This window comes from Crotalus tigris, unplaced genomic scaffold (assembly GCF_016545835.1).
Source record: "Crotalus tigris isolate CLP2741 ecotype Arizona unplaced genomic scaffold, ASM1654583v1 scf7180000018371.15429387391:27106975, whole genome shotgun sequence".
NCBI lineage: Eukaryota > Metazoa > Chordata > Lepidosauria > Squamata > Viperidae > Crotalus > Crotalus tigris.
The window spans coordinates 22,418,329-22,434,502 of NW_024096970.1; the positions used below are offsets into that span (position 1 = coordinate 22,418,329).

A 16,174-nucleotide genomic window follows, 5' to 3' on the forward strand; every position below is an offset into this window, starting at 1 on the left:
TTGATGGTGGTGATAAATGTTTTCATGCTGTTGTTTTTTCGGTTGCTGTGAGCTGCCTGGGATCACTATGTGGGAAAGGTAGCCTTAAAAATTCTTTAAATCGATCAATCATTTCAGGGCTGTTCTAGAGAAGGGGTTTTCAACCTTTTCAGAGATTGTACCACTTTTAGAACAAGACAATATTCGAGTACCACCAGTGCTTAGTAAGGTGTCAAAAACTTGATGACTAAAAACAGGGGGGGGGGGCTTTACTGGTTAGATTTGTTTGTTGTTATAGAAATGGCTAGTTTATAATATTATGGAAGAGTAAAAAGTTGAGGTTCAATGTTAATGCTTCCTTCTACTGCAACAGAGGAAGTCAGAAGTCAATGCCTTTTCTTTTTCCCTTCTCACCCTCACTTTTCCCTTTTTCTCTCACCCTTCGCTTGCAAAAGCCCCTCGCTTGCTCTTTCACTCATTTACACTTAGCTTGCAAAAGACCCCTGCTCGGTTTCTCGCTCTTTCACTCACTCACATTTGCTCACAAAAGAACCCTGCTCACTGTCTCCTCACCGCTTCACTAACAAAAGCCTCTTCTCTTCTTTCTCTGTGTTTTTTCTCCCTCTCCCACCAAAACTTGCTCCTTTTATAGCTTCTCCTCTCTCCACCCTCCTCCTCCTCTTCCTCTTTTCTCTTCCGGGTGCACCAGAAGCTCTAATCAGCGCACGCAGATCCTGGGGCTTCTGCTGAGCCTTGCAACTCCAGCTGATCTCCTCCAGGCATGCGCAGCACTGCTTTAGCTCGTTCCCTCCTCTGCTACATTTGGCTAGGGGGTCATACCACCTGCCAGGTGCTAAAGTACCACTGGTGGTATGCGTACCACCAGTTGAAAATCCCTGTTCTAGAGCCCCAATGATTTCCTTATTGGAATATTCAAAGATGTTGCTATGATCTATGGATTCTAGAAAAGTATAACATTGATTGATCACATTAAATGACACTAAGAGATGAAGGTTCCGAAGTTGAAAATTACATTTCAGTCTTGAATTGAACTGTGTGCATGAAATGAATTTGGTGTTTTGTAAATTACTAAATCATCATGTCAACTGAATCTTCTTGTTGGGGCACATCCACCAAAATGTTAATCGTAAGAACCAAGTAGCTCCTTGCTCATTGATAGATACTTGCTTCTGTATATTTTTTTGACAGTCATCCTATATGCACTTCTCTGGGAGCAAGTTCTGTTTGGGGACTTTTTTCCTGAATCAACTTGTATAGAGATGCATTTTGAGTGGACTTTGCCAATTACAAACTGTAATAATCATATTTAGATTTTGATCTGGTTCACCGTTCTCTGCAACAATTCATGTCTCAATTTCTAAGAGATCACTAGCAAACAAGAATCAAGACCAGCTCACTAAGTTGGTGTCAAGAAAAGAGCCTCATAGAAATTGTGCCTGAAGGGCAACAATGTTGCATAGCATGTTCTCTAAATAGCTGATCACCATGTCTCATTTGATTAATATCAGCTTGATTTTCTCCCACCTATTATAGAGTAACAGTGTTACAGAAAATAAACTTCTTCCCATTGAACCTGGCATGCAAAATCATACTATGTTTGAGTTTCTCCATTCCTATCTGCAAACCTCTTGGGATGGAAAAAGATTGCTGCAATCACTTCTTTGATTTTAGAAACCTCTATGGAATTTGCAAAGTCACAGATCATTTATCAATTGGTGGAAAGCTAAAACAAAAAGATGAGTGGTTAATGAAGAATTAATATTTAGTGATCTTAATAGATATTCTGATTATGGTATTTTCACACACCATAATAACATAATATCAGTGTTATAAGGGATCTTGGAGGTTTTCTAGTCCAACTCCCTGCTCAGGCAGGAAGCCCTATGCTAGGGGGTGTCAAACTGGCAGACCATGGGCTGGGTGCGTCATGTGCACACCACATCCACCCCGGCTCCGCAAAGGCAAAAAACATTGCAATACATCATGATGCGTCACATTATGCAATTGAGTTTGACACCAGTGCTCTATACCATTTCAGATAAATGATGGTCCAATCTCTTCTTAAAAACCTCCAGTGTTGGAGCACCCACAACTTCTGGAGGCAAGTTCCACTGATTAATTTTTCTAACAGTCAGGAAATTTCTCCTTAGTTCTAGGAAAAATTCTCCTTGATTAGTTTCCATCCATTGCTTCTTGTCCTGCTTTAGGTATTTTGGAAAATAGCCTGACTCCCTCTTCTTTGGGGCAACCCCTGAGATATTGGAACACTGCTGTTATGTCAACCCTAGTCCTTCTTTTTCATTAATTAATATATAAGAATTAATAAAATGGTGACATAAAAACATTAATACATGAAAATGGCATAATTGCACTATGCAAAGAATAGTTTCTCTTGGTACTTCCACTGCAAAAAGGTATTATAAAACTAAGGTTTTATTTTTATTCCCAGCATGATCACCATGGATTTTGGTTAAGCAGGGATATGGAATATTTGAGATCCAGTTATGTTTGCAGAAAAAAATGTTAATGTTGAAAAGATAGGGCCATACGATCAGGCAATTTTTTGTTTATTATTTTGTTCTGTTTATACTGTACTTATCTCCACAGAGCCATGTACTCAAAATGAATGGCTATATAAATTTAATAAATAAATAAAAATGAGGCAGTGCTTTAAGGAAGCAATTGCCAAGTGACAAAAAATAACATTTTAAAACTGAATTTCTTTTTGTTACTATTGGATTTTTATTGCCATGGGAAATGCTAGGTACCCAACAAGTTTTCTGCCCCCATTTCAAAAATCACCTGACTTTAAGATCTCTATATCATAATAGTAATAGTGGCAAAACATTGCATAGGTTGGCCCAATGAATGGGAAAAGGGATCATATTCTGCCCTCTGCACTATCTACAGGCAACTGAAGGTCTTCTCTTTTAAATGACTTTATCCAGTCTCCCCTACTGCCATCAAGGCACTTGGTGGACTCTCTGACTCCATTTCTCTTCTTACTTTGAATCATTCTTCAGAACCTAACTTCACCTTCTGGTCCTTGGTTTATCCTCTTATTCTTCAATGTGTAAACCTTCTTTATTTTCTCTCCATGGCAAATATTTTCATTTGTTACTTGAAGTGGTTCCTGCTACTTTTCTCCATTTACTCTAGAAACCCATGATTTTAACCTCATTTTTTTTAAAGACCAAGAGCTCCTTCTGTACACAATCTCACATTTCTGTGTTGCAATTGTTTAACATCAAATTTCTGCCATTTTGTGGTGGGCGATACATGAAAAATGCTACATAGAGCTTAAAATAGCTTAACAAGAAAATGGCAGTTCCTGTTATATAATGAGGAATCTGGAAAACTTAGAAAATTTCAAGCTGGGTCCATCTCCTTTGAATCAATGTTATCTTGGGGGTGGGGGTGGGTTGATGATATGATGAAGTTGGTACAATTTTTACTTTGTACTCTACTGGTATTGCTTTACAAAATAATCTTTTTCTTACATTCAAAGTTCCTAATGCAGGGAAAGCTAATAGTTTTTTGGAAATATATATTTTTAAAAGATTTAAATGCAGTTAAAAAGACTGGAACTAGTGAAACCTTATTTATACAGTGAGCAAGGGAAAACCTGTAGGACAGGGTGGGAACAAATGGCCAAGGGAAAAAAATAGACCAGATTTTTTATTAAAAATTCCACCATTTGCTGGTCCAAAGCTGGATGAGAAAGGAAGAGGGTAGGCATCAGATTCTGTGTCAAGTCAGCCAAGTTGCATCATTTTGTATCAAACCCAACACAACATTTGAGATGCAAACATATGAGGTGTGGCAGACCAGACAAAGTGGTGGGTGATATGCTAAACTGCGGACTCTGCCATCTGATGGGAATAAAGCAAAGAACAACAAGAAGAGAATGTTTATTAAAGAATCAAAGCATACATATTATAAACAGGAAAAAGTGAGCAAATACATTGTGAAGTTGTGAGTAATTTGCTTTTTAAGAACCCTGGAACTGTTACATGTATATTATAAATAGGAAAAAATGAGCAAACATCTTGTGAAATTGTGAGTAATTTGCTTTTTTAAGAACCCTGGAACTGTGACAAATTGTCAACAATTGGCTTTCTAATCGATATTTTGTATTTTAAGATTTTATTGATTTGTTACACTGTATGTCAGTTTCCCCCATATTATAACTTATGGCTTTAAAAATGAATTGATATTGCCTTGCCTACAATTGGAGACAAGGAGAAGCAATTAAAAAAGAGCTCAAGACAAAAGGCTTGCATTTAAAGAGGCATTAAATCCTGCTGATAGTTCGGTATATTTAAAAAAACAAAAAATAAAAACAAGGTGCAGTAGTTGCAACTGCATGCATTTCTTGGGTCAGATGATCAATTCATGGATTAACATTAAAGGTGATATCAGATCAGTAGAGTCTGCCTACTAGCTCTACTTCTGTCTGTTCTTCTGCCCAGTCTGTTCCCTCATTTTGCTTCTCTCCCCCTCCCTCATGTACTCTATTCACAACTTACTTGTCACTCATCCCATGTGAATCTTCACTTGTCACTTGCTTGTATAAATGTTCACACAGCTACTTGAATACTCTGCTCCTTCCTCCCACTTGCTTGGCCACACTTTTGATAATCCAACCTCATAAAGGCATAACTGTGTCTCATCATAAATTTCACCCAGATTTCTGAAAAGGAGGGAGAACTTGAAATGGAATCACAAAATGTAGGTTTCTTCAGGACACATGTATATTAATTTCTAAGACCCAAACAAAGAAGGAAAAATTAAGTGTGAAAATTCCTTAAAGGACAACATAAGGCTTCTTGTCACTGGAGAAGGGCCTAATGCTGGGAAAGATTGAGGGCAATAGAAGAAGGGGACGACAGAGAATGAGATGGCTGGATGGAGTCACTGAAGCAGTAGGCGTGAGCTTAAATGGACTCCAGAAGATGGTAGAGGACAGGAAGACCTGGAGGAACATTGTCCATGGGGTCGCGATGGGTCGGACACGACTTCGCAATTAACAACAACAACAAAGGCTTCTTGTGTATCTTGTTAATTAGAATAGGGAGTATGGGCAGTATAGGTAGAATACTATACAGAAGTAGAAATTTTCATTTAATCTCTATTACTATAAACCTGTTTTTGGGGGGAAGGGTTCCTTTGAGTCAGTGTCGATTCCTGGAGACTGTCTGATTTATCCCTGAGGTTTCCTTGGCAAGATTTTTCAGAAGTAGTTTGCCATTGCCTCTTTCCTAGGGCTGAGAAAGAGTGACTGGCCCAAAGTCATTCAGCTGGCCTTGTGCCTAAGCAAGGACCAGAATGTATAGTCTTCTGATTTCTAGTCTTATGCCTAAACTGATACACCAAGCTGTCTCTCTATCAATGTCATACATTATGTAGATTAAATAGTGTGGAATAGAAATCATAACTATTCACTTCAATTTTTATTTGAAACCACTGTATCTTTCTAGATAGCACTCTACTTTTTTGTAACTATTTCCTACTGATATCATTCTCATCATTTCTTCAGGGACTCCATATTTTCTCAAAACTGATCTCCCTCTTTTAGGTGATACGATCCTATTTGAAAATTAATAATATTCAAATAGCAATTGTTTTCCTCACATAAGATCTTTATTACATGTCTCTTCTATATATTTATACAATTATACAAAAGAGTTATTGTTTACAAGAATCAGAGGGTGGTAATCTTAACATTGTGTCCATACCATTTTTATAGGATCAAGGAATTATATAGTGGTTTAGCCATACATTGATGCTGATTAGTAATATCCTATGATGACCTCTAAGAGCAGAGCACATCTTTAAGAAGTATGCAGGGTATAAAAAAAGCTACTATTTATTAAACTGGATATGGGCCAATGATAGGGAAGCTATCCTAATAAAATCTCAGTTCGTCTTTATCCTTCCTGATAGGATTAAAATAAACATCCTTGGCCAAAAGGGAGAGTACTACAACTATGTAGTTCCCTTTTTTACTTAGTGGCTTTAAGTGTGCTACAGGGAGCTATATATTTTTAGCAGTTCCAAGATCCAAAACCTCTGTCTTTTATAGGCTTTATTAATTCTTCGTTTTAAACATCACATCATTCAGTGCATACAATTAGTTAAAGATATATATTTACCCATATGAATAGAAAACTAATTTATGTCACTATCAAAGCATAGTGCATGTCTTTTATTTTATTATAGTTGTATCTATAATAGCAACAAAATAGTAAGGAAATGTACTCCCTTGTGAACAGGAAAATATGCAAATAGATGATTAAAGATATTAAGAGACTACATGAAACAAGATTGAGGATGAGGTCATTGTGTTCTGAGACATGAAAAATGTTCAGAAATTATGAGAATAAAAACACAGAAGTTTAGCATCTGCCAGGACTTAATTCAATATGCATATTATATTTTATTTTGAATGACAGATGCAGTCAGATTTAAGGAAAAAAAATAACAGTGTTTTGGATATCTTCACACATTGAAGTTTATGCTATTACTCATTCATATTATGGATTTTGGGCTCTGAGAGAAAAACAGAAATTATCTAATAAACGGGTGGAAGCAATTTACATTTCCTTTAGCTGTATTATCATTTATTATTAGTATTATTATTGTCCCATTATTCATCTTCAGATGTAACAGGATGGCATATAAGAAACCAGATATAACTGTAGCATCATAAAGAAAAATAAAAGAAACACACACACACTGCAATACAGGCAAAGTATAAACTAACTTTAAAATCTTAAGATCTCTGAGAGAATAAGCTTTAGCCCAGAATCAGAATGATAGTGATATTGGTCTTAGATTTTTAGAGGACTTTCTAAAGTTAAGACATCACCATTGAATATTGTCCTCACAAGGTAGGTGGAACCAGAGAAAAGCTTCCCCTGAGGTGTTTGAGATCAGAAGAAGTTAATACATTTGCATAATAGGGACACGTGTAATGATCCACTATAGAATCTCTCGTGTGGACATAAATAGCAGTTGAGATTCAAGCCAAGAAAGAGGCTAATACATTTTTCATGTGATGGGTGCCCTTGTGTCAACGACTTTTCTTTTAAAATGCTCCAGTTTTCATAACTGAGCCGAGGTGGCACAGCAGTTAGAGTTCAGTACTGCAGGCCACTTTAACTGACTGTGTTCAGCAGGTCAGTGATTCAGATCTCACCGGCTCAAAGTTGACCTCCTTCCGAGGTAGGTAAAATGAGGACCCAGATTGTTGGGGGCAATGTAAATATATATATACATTGCTTACTGGTGTACACTGCTTAGAGCAGTGGTTCTCAACCTTTCTAATGCCGCGACCCCATAATACAGTTCCCCATGTTGTGGTGACCCCCAACCACTTATACACCAAATGGGGTCCCGACCCACAGGTTGAGAACCACTGGCTTAGAGAGTGCTTGCACTTAAAGTGGTATATAAGTCTCATAAATAAATAAATAAATAAATAAATAACACCAAATCTCATGGTCTTTTGAAAATTTATTCAGATACACTGACTTATGAAATTGGGAAGTGGCATGAGATTCCTTAAACATTATTTGAGGTCATTTTATATTTCCTGCAGTACCTTTTCTGTAGGAAAAACAGCCACTGAGACTTTATTGTTCATATAGTTTTTGAGTTCAGCCTCAAATTCCATAGAAAATAAAGAGAGGCATACTGTCCCAATACTGCAGGAGAAATGTAATACCAGTTGCCAGACATCTATAACGGATATAGACTTTGGTACTAACAGTGCCCAAGTTTGACCACAGCAACACTTCTTAGTATTTCTCCAGAACTACAGAAGCACAATGAACTTTACAGAAGTCAATGGAGGTTACATGAGTGTGAATGAAAGAGGAATTACTTAGCCTTTATCTTGTCCAGCACATATAGATGAATGACAGAAAGTGAACCACAGCTACCATTACAGCTGACATTAATTTTCCCCTGCCAGTCTGATCATCTAGTAATTGAAATGCAGTGTGTTCTTTTGTACTTATCTAAGAGGAATCCCATTAATGGAGAAAATAGCAATTTACTTGGGTTATGATCCATTCAGGTAGTTAAGTATCTTCATTTACACTGATCTCAAAAGAGTCAGAGGTGAGCTTAACTGGATTTGGATTTTCTTAAGGTTTAGTTGTGGAAGTGAACTTCAGAGTCTATTACTAAAGTCTACAGCTCTTGGAGGAAAGACAGGATATAATCTAAGTCTTAACAAAGGAAGCAGTGACTTTAAACATCTGAAGAGTGCCTTTTCTTCTTTGCTGTATACTGGCAATCCCGTCTAAATAAGAGACAAGAGCTTGGATCCAAAGTGTCCTTATTTGGCCATGTGTGGAAAACATTTCTACTTGCACACAATGAGAAAAGGGTGATTCTCCTGACTATTATTTCAAATGAGGGCTGCTATGGGGCACAGTAACTAAGTTAGTCTCAATGTGATACCATCTATATTGATGAAAAGGGAGTCATAAATAATACAAAAATGTTGAAAAATGGTAAGCCTGCAGGTGTAGCTGGTATAATTGAAGAAACTTTTAAAATGTGGATGTGATTTACCACGGAAGCAGCTGTGTAGCTTGTTTACAAGTGTTAGAATGTTAATATATATGCAGGTTTGTATTCAGATGATGTCATGTTTTTGGCTGAAACCTTGGGGATTTGAAAATTAATGCATCGAAACCAAAGTACTGGTGCTTGACAGGAAAAATGGAACAAACTATTGTAAGTTATACACAAATGGTGAAAAACAAGAGCAAGAAGATGAATTTACATGGGTAGAATGCTTATTAGAGATGAGAAATGGATGGAGATCTTTTTAAGATCTGCAAATGTTGGTAGACAGATAAGGAATATGTGATTTGTCAAAAGAAATGAAAATGTGTTAAAAGCTATGAAAAACACTTTTCATAAGATCCTGTTTTTGCCTATTTTTTTTTAAAGATGTGACAATTCAGTATATTAAGACAACATATAACTTAGCTAAATGCAGTGGGAATGGGATAGATAAAAAGGATGTGTGGTCAAAGAAAAAGGCAGAGGATCAAGAATGAACAGATACTGAAATCCTATGATTTGATTACAAAAGTGAATGATCAGTGGTGGGACAGCAGTTTCAGAGAGCTTCAGTGGAAACAGATCATCTAGACTTGACTGTGCTTTGGAAGACCTTTGAGTGTTCCTTGATCTTTCAGTAGCCTTTAACATCATTCAGATATGATACCATGTTGGGAATGGGGGGGGGCATTCTTTTGTGATAGTCCCCATCCTTCCTAAAAGGAAAAGTTCTGGTTGGTGAGTAGTAGCAGAAGACTCTCGTGACCTCCGAGCCAGGTTCCTAGATGTAGGCAGATCATATCCAATTGGGCACAAGGCCTGCAAATTCTGCAATAACAAACCCTTTCTCCACCAATACTGTCACCTCCCAGTACCCCCTTGGCCAACACGGGTGCCAGGAAGCAAGGAAGATGTACATAAACATGGCCCGAGAGTCCTACACTTCTGCATCTGGTTTTGTTCTTTACATTTTCTTGCTCCTAACTTGTACTATGATTTCAATCTTCTCACCAGGTTTCTGGTTCTTCTCTTCCCCTTTTCAAGACATTGTGTGTTTTCTGGTTATAAACTGATTGACCCAGCTTATACCATTTCTTTGGCCTCCAGTAAGTTCCACACATGCTCTTTTGTCTCTTCTCCTGTCTGTTTACATTCATAGTGTCCTCTTGCCTCTTCTTTGCCTTTCTTCTCTGTTTCTCCAGCAAAGCTTTCCTATCACCTTCACCAACCTTGCTTCAAACATACTGCTCCAAAAACAATATGACCAGTCTCCTTGTACATCTTCTGGCTTCATTTTTTAACCACGTCTCTTCCACAGTGTGGGTTCCTTCCTCAGCACCTCTACAAGCCTCAACCTCAATTGCTTGCAACCCAGCTGCATCTTGCCTGCCAATTGCATGAGCCTTTAGTTCCTTCACTGTGAGATGCCATAGGACTCAATTCGCTCCCCACTCATGGTTTATGTCTACATGATACCAATGGGTGAGGTAATCAATTGACATGGATTGGGTATCATCAGTATGCAAATGTGACTTAACATCTTGATCCTACACTGAATAAGTGTTGTCATCAGGAAGTAGTCCTGGGGCTTGGAGTCCAGTAAGATATGAAAAGGGATAAACAGGCTTGAGCTTAATCTCAGCAAGTCAGAGAAGCTTTGAATTTAGAATTATTCCAATTCCAGGGAGAGCCCATCTTTAGTTCTGGATGGGATTATGCTTCGCTACAACAAACTTGCTTATAATTAGGAGATTTTCTCTGACTTACAGTCCTGCTTCATGAGGAGGAGGAGGAGGAGGAGGAGGAGGAGGAGGAGGAGGAGGAGAGCTGTGGCACAGCTCCATCTTGGGCACCAATTGCTGCCCTCTTGGAGCAGAGGGTCTCCTCATACCCCTTTTGCTTGGACTACTTCAATGTGCTGCACAAAGGGGCCTGTCCTTAAAACAGCAGGTAATTTTGATGTAGCAACTTGAGTAGTTATAAATGCATCTTGTTTTGCCATATGTGGCCATTTCTTTGAGGGCTTGCCGGTTTGCTTCTGAATGTAATTCAGTATTACCAGTGCTTTTTTCTATAAAAAAAAAAAAAAAGGTGCTGGAACTCACACACGTCATACAACCCGTCTTCCCTACCCTATAAGGTTCCATCCAAAAAAGGTGCCGAAACTCCATTCTGGGCATTTTATGAGAAAAAAAGCCCTGAGTATTATGACCTTTAAAGTGCTTTGAGAATATTTGGGATAGCTAGCCCCAACTGTATCTCACTCCTTATTTTCTGTGGTTTTTTAAAATTTCATACTATCCTTCTGCATATGTAACGCTGCTTATTTCAAAAAGGAAGAGTGTGATGGATATGTTTGTATGTTGGGATGTGCATATCCACATTATTGAGTGGAAATGTCATAGAACAAAGCTAAACACTTCAAGTGAGTGCCAAATAATGATTACATATGGCATATGCTGGACTATGCCCAAGAGAAAATTGATGTCACTGATCTTTGTGAATTACTGGAGAAGAACAGCAATGAATGAACTTTAAGTGGCTTTCACTGGAGATAACTATGGCACACAATGCAGTTAGAAATCTGATAATCAGCTTCCAGATGTTAAAATGGTTTCTACAGATCTGACATTAAAGTTGATTCCTTAACGATGTATTTAGGGTGTATTAGATTTCCCAAATAATGTATTTGAAAGATGGACATCAGATTTTCAATGCTAGAAGTGTAAAATATGATATAATTACGGGGTCATTTAATGTCTTTTGGGGATTATGTATCAAAATATGTAATAGGATTTATGGGATTTAAATGATAAAAGTGATGTAATGTTTGGAATCTGTCTTTATCAGAGATTATGTTGCATTGAGTGGGTGGGTGTGCTAAAAACAGTCATATTGAAAAATTGGAACAGGGATATTATTTCAGATGATAAGGAATGGTTTTTGGAAATATGTGGTCTACCTGTTTGGAAATGCCAATACTTTCCATTTATCAAAGGATGCAGTAGCATGTGTCAGTATGAAACAAAGTTGTAATCTTTTACGATAGCACTTTGTACAGTACTGATCATTTTATAGTAATGTATTATAATAAAGCATTGGTAACTATAATATACAAAATAGATATTTTCCCTTTTTTTCCTTCTCTTAGATTGTTTGGGATTGTTTTTTTTTCTAAAACCCTCTGATAAAATCTGCTGAATGGAGATACAGATAATTAAGATAATTATGTTATAAATTTCAGCCTTTTAGAAGAATCCTTAGTAATTTTACTCTGAATTAAATTTCACTGAGTTTGGTGAGATTTAAGGCCTTTCAACCTGCAAAGCCAATGCCAATGGGCTTAGCTGAAATGAAAGTGAATTGTCTCATCTTCCAGCCCAGAGAAAATGCTTTGGCCATAGTTTTGCACTGTTCCCCACAAGAATGGAAACGCGGGTAGCTTTCCATTGGTGAGAATTCCTACCTGGTCCCACCTTTCTCTCTGAGATTTGCATTCTCTCTAACAATCACAGTGCCATGGGGCCTCAGCATTTTCCATCTCTTTCTCCACCAACTCAGAGGACTGGCTTTACTACTTATTCTCCTCAAGGCTAAGCTTGCTTTCCTTTTCCTCCATTATTTCAGGAAACTTGTGCAGCAAGTGAATGAGCAGGAAGAAATAGGGGCAAGGTGCCCATTGTCTTCGTTCCTAGCCTAGATAGTCAGGAGGGAGTGCTAGCCATCTGAAGCTAGCCATTTGGACCCTCTGCTGTGGTAGAGCTGGTGGTGCCAAAGTAGAAGAGCCCTCACTCTCAGCTATGTTTGTTGTTTTAAAATACAAGTTAATAGATGTTTGTTCTGACCTAATGCCTGTACAAATATACATAATCTTACTTAAAAGATCTATGGCTTTTATTATTAATTTTAATATTAATTAAAACTCTTCAATCCATTTGTAGTTCTACATCTCATATTGTTTATCTAAACCAGGGGAAAAACCAAGGCTTTCTATATGTGGTTAATTCCTATTAACCAATGGACCACAATTTCTTATAAATCTTATCACACACACACACACACACACAAACCGGAGAAAGTTTCTTGATTTTTTTTTCTCCCCATATACAGAATATATATACCCATACTTCCTTAGCTGAAACATTGTTTGCATTTGTTCTAATGAATCACCAAACCAATAAATACTGCCATCTTGTGGAATCAGTAATTAAGAATTTAGTTTTGTTTTATCACTATTTTTCTTTTGTTAGGGCAAAGATTGTACTAATTCTGCACTTGCCCTTTCTTGGCTATATTTTCTCTGAAGCCACCTGTTTTGACCTTGTGCTGGTCTGCTGCTTAATTCCATCACCTTTCTAAATCTCCAGTGGGTATGTTGCTAAGTATTATATGAACAGAACAGCAGAAGAAGCCACTTTCATTCTCTGTTTGAGTCTCAATCCTTCCAATATATGCAGCCCATTTATTAAAGCCAAGTAGCATACACAACATGCCTTCTGTGATAATATAACAAGTCACCAATTAATTGGCAGAGATATGCCAAAGCTGGAGGATTCTTAGTGTTATAATCCTTGCCCTAGGTAAATTATTATAAAAAGGATACTCTTTAATAAATGCAGTCTTGAAAGGTTAAAAGATGGTTGCACAGGCAAGCCAATATAAAAAGAAAAAAAAACCTCAACAATGTAGAGACATGCTATAAATGTTTCTGCAAAACTGATATTACGCCTTAGCCAATATTATATTTAAAGGTGTGTAACTTTTCTACTTCAGTATTTGTTTCTCTTTTATCTCTTAGGCATGTAGATTAGAAAAGTGACAGCAACACAAGTGCTTAAGATATGATTAAGTTATTTTAATTTATCTTAATATTTCATTGTTACTGCTAGAATTTAAGGAAGAAGTTGTATAACTGTATCTGTAACCCCCTTGTTGAAAGCAATTGTTGAAAAAACAACTATACTGTTGCCAATTAAATGTAAATAAATTAATTCCCACAATTGCTGCTCTTTTCTTTCCCCTTCAAATGATTCTTAAACAGTTTACCTGAATCCAGAATAGGTTTTACCTTCTCCAAGAGCCTTAAAAAAAAACTTGTTACAATGATAGCCTTAAGAGTTCCAGGCAGTTTACGCAGGACTTTTTCCTACAAGTTTATTTATTTATTTATTTATTTATTTATGAGACTTATATACCGCTTTAGGTTCAAGCACTCTCTAAGCGGTGTACACCAGTAAGCAATGTATATATAATATATTTACATTGCCCCCAACAATCTGGGTCCTCATTTTATCTACCCTGGAAGGATGGAAGGCTGAGTCAACCTTGAGCCGGTGAGATTTGAACCGCTGACCTGCTGAACACAGTCAGCTAAAGTGGCCTGCAGTACTGCACTCTAACTGCTGCGCCACCTCGGCTCTTGATGGTGATATTTCCATGCTAGCATGCCTATTTATTATTGTATACTGAGCCTCAGTTCAACCTCATACAGAAATCATCCTTGACTATGCAAACCATATTCACACAAATCTCACTATATAGCACTGTAAACAACTAGAAGATTTTAAAATTAAAAAAAATCAGAAAAGATTTTAATAAATAAATAGTTCATGACATTACAGCAGAAGCTGATTGCTTAGATCTGTCCTCTAAAGCAAAGACTTGAGACTCACAGACACCAAATGAGATTCATTCATTTCATATTCAGTCTTGGATAAATCAGTTCTTGACTGAGTCTTGCCTAAGATAGTTTCTTTTATCATGCAGTACAACAGACTAAACCAGTTTTCCTTACATCAACAACCTTATGAGATTAGTTGAGCTGACCAAAGGTAATGGGCTCCAGCAGCATCTTCATGGAGAGAGGGTATAGTAAAAAAAAAAAAAAAAATCAAGATGTCAATTGTGATTGTGCAGTCAAAGCCCCATCACTTTATGTGACACTGACCATTTTACTGCATAGCTGCAATCACCATTTTTAGTCCATTCTTCCCCATGTGTGCTGCTGACTGGCTGAAAAATCCCCCAGTGAGCTTCCATGGCTCATGGTGGAATTGAACCCATATTCTTCTATTCCTGGTGCAATCCCTTAATCATTGTATCACATATATCACATGTTTGCATAGAATCATCTTCTCATAACCTTAGCATCAACTCGGCTACCTTTTATGAAAAAGAGATCTCATCTGAACACACCAGTTTTTTATTCTGGTGGCAATTTTATCTCAGATTTTCTGCCTAAAACTTTATTTTTGAACACGTGAAAACATTTGGCATTTAACTCTTCCCTTGTAATGAGGTCCAGTAGTAGTAATTAGAAGCTGTACAAAATCCACAGCTCTAACTGACTCACTTTTTCACAATTATGATTGAAGACTGCATTAAAAGACATTTTAGACCTCAGATTGCCTACTTATACCTTATTTTAGCTGTATTTCATATTGTTAAACAGTTGCATTCTCTGTAACTCTGGTTCCAATTAAAAGGATTTTGTTCTATTCAAATCTCTCCAAGTTTATTCCTATTAAGCCCCATAAGGCTGACTTATGCAGAACTGATACTAGCCTGTTAATTATGCAAGATAAAACGCAGTTTGCATATTCAGCTCTTTAACTGTTGGGATCAACAGAGTTTTAATAGAACAGAAGATGTTTGCAGATTTAAGATAACCTCTAATGAAGATAATAAAAAAAAACTGCTCTTATTAGCAGCCATATCATTCTGACCTTGGATAAGATACTTATATTAAGCCCCTGTGCCATGACCCAGCTATATCCTTGCCATTGTTACCGCTTTCCATTATTTTCCCTTTGTTCCTGAGTTCAGTCTGCACATTTAAACACTGGAAAAATGCAAAATGAGTAAAAGATACTTACAAGCTAGATGTGTGAAGACGTTGGCAGCCAGCGCAATATAAAATGCAAGTCACTGGGGATTAATGGTGTGCCCCTCCTAAGGAATGGATCTCAGTTACCTGTGCAATCTGGCCATTCCTGACCATCCCTGCTATAAACATTCCTCCCACTCCACCTGCCAGAACCTCACCCAGAAAAAATGCCTGTAATTTGCCACCTCAGTCATGTCATAGGACAGTTACAGCATTTCTGTATTTGAACTAATATCTGTATGGTGCCCATGGACTTTAAGGCTGAATAAATAGCCTTTCCTGCCTTCAGCTGCTTTTGTAGCCTTGTTCCACACTCACGGAGCAAAAATGTTGATTTTTTTCTCCATCCTGACATCAACTAGAAACTAAGCATTGCTGAGTGCAAGTGCCCTCCTCCCTCCCCCACTTTTACATTTCAGTGTCCACACTCCGGATTGTTCATATGTTTCTGGGAAATATTATACAGTAGATGTACCTGTGGAATATGTTTATAGTAATTTTCTCTCCCTCCCTCCCTCCCTCCCTCCCTCCCTCTAAGCAGCGGCAGGAAAAAGGACTCATTCAGGCAAGGCCAGTCCCTTATTCCCTCTGCTTTTATTGAAAAGGACTTCTTGACCTTTCTCAACTCCCACTTGTTTTTTAATGAAGAGGTTGTCATAGAACAGTATCCTAGTAACTAGATAGTAGGAAAGAAAGTGTACATAA

General features: G+C 37.4%; 1 long non-coding RNA gene across 1 annotated transcript in view; it reads right to left on the reverse strand.

The window, feature by feature from the left end:
* LOC120311807 overlaps positions 1–15,762 on the reverse strand; it is a 68,125-nt gene extending 52,363 nt beyond the window's left edge. Inside the window, exons 1-2 of the long non-coding RNA XR_005557735.1 lie at positions 15,459–15,762; positions 4,530–4,693 (exon numbers count right to left, since the gene is read on the reverse strand). This is a non-coding gene — a long non-coding RNA (uncharacterized LOC120311807). The remainder of the gene's footprint in view (positions 1–4,529; positions 4,694–15,458) is intronic.
* Between the last annotated feature and the right edge of the window lie 412 nt (positions 15,763–16,174).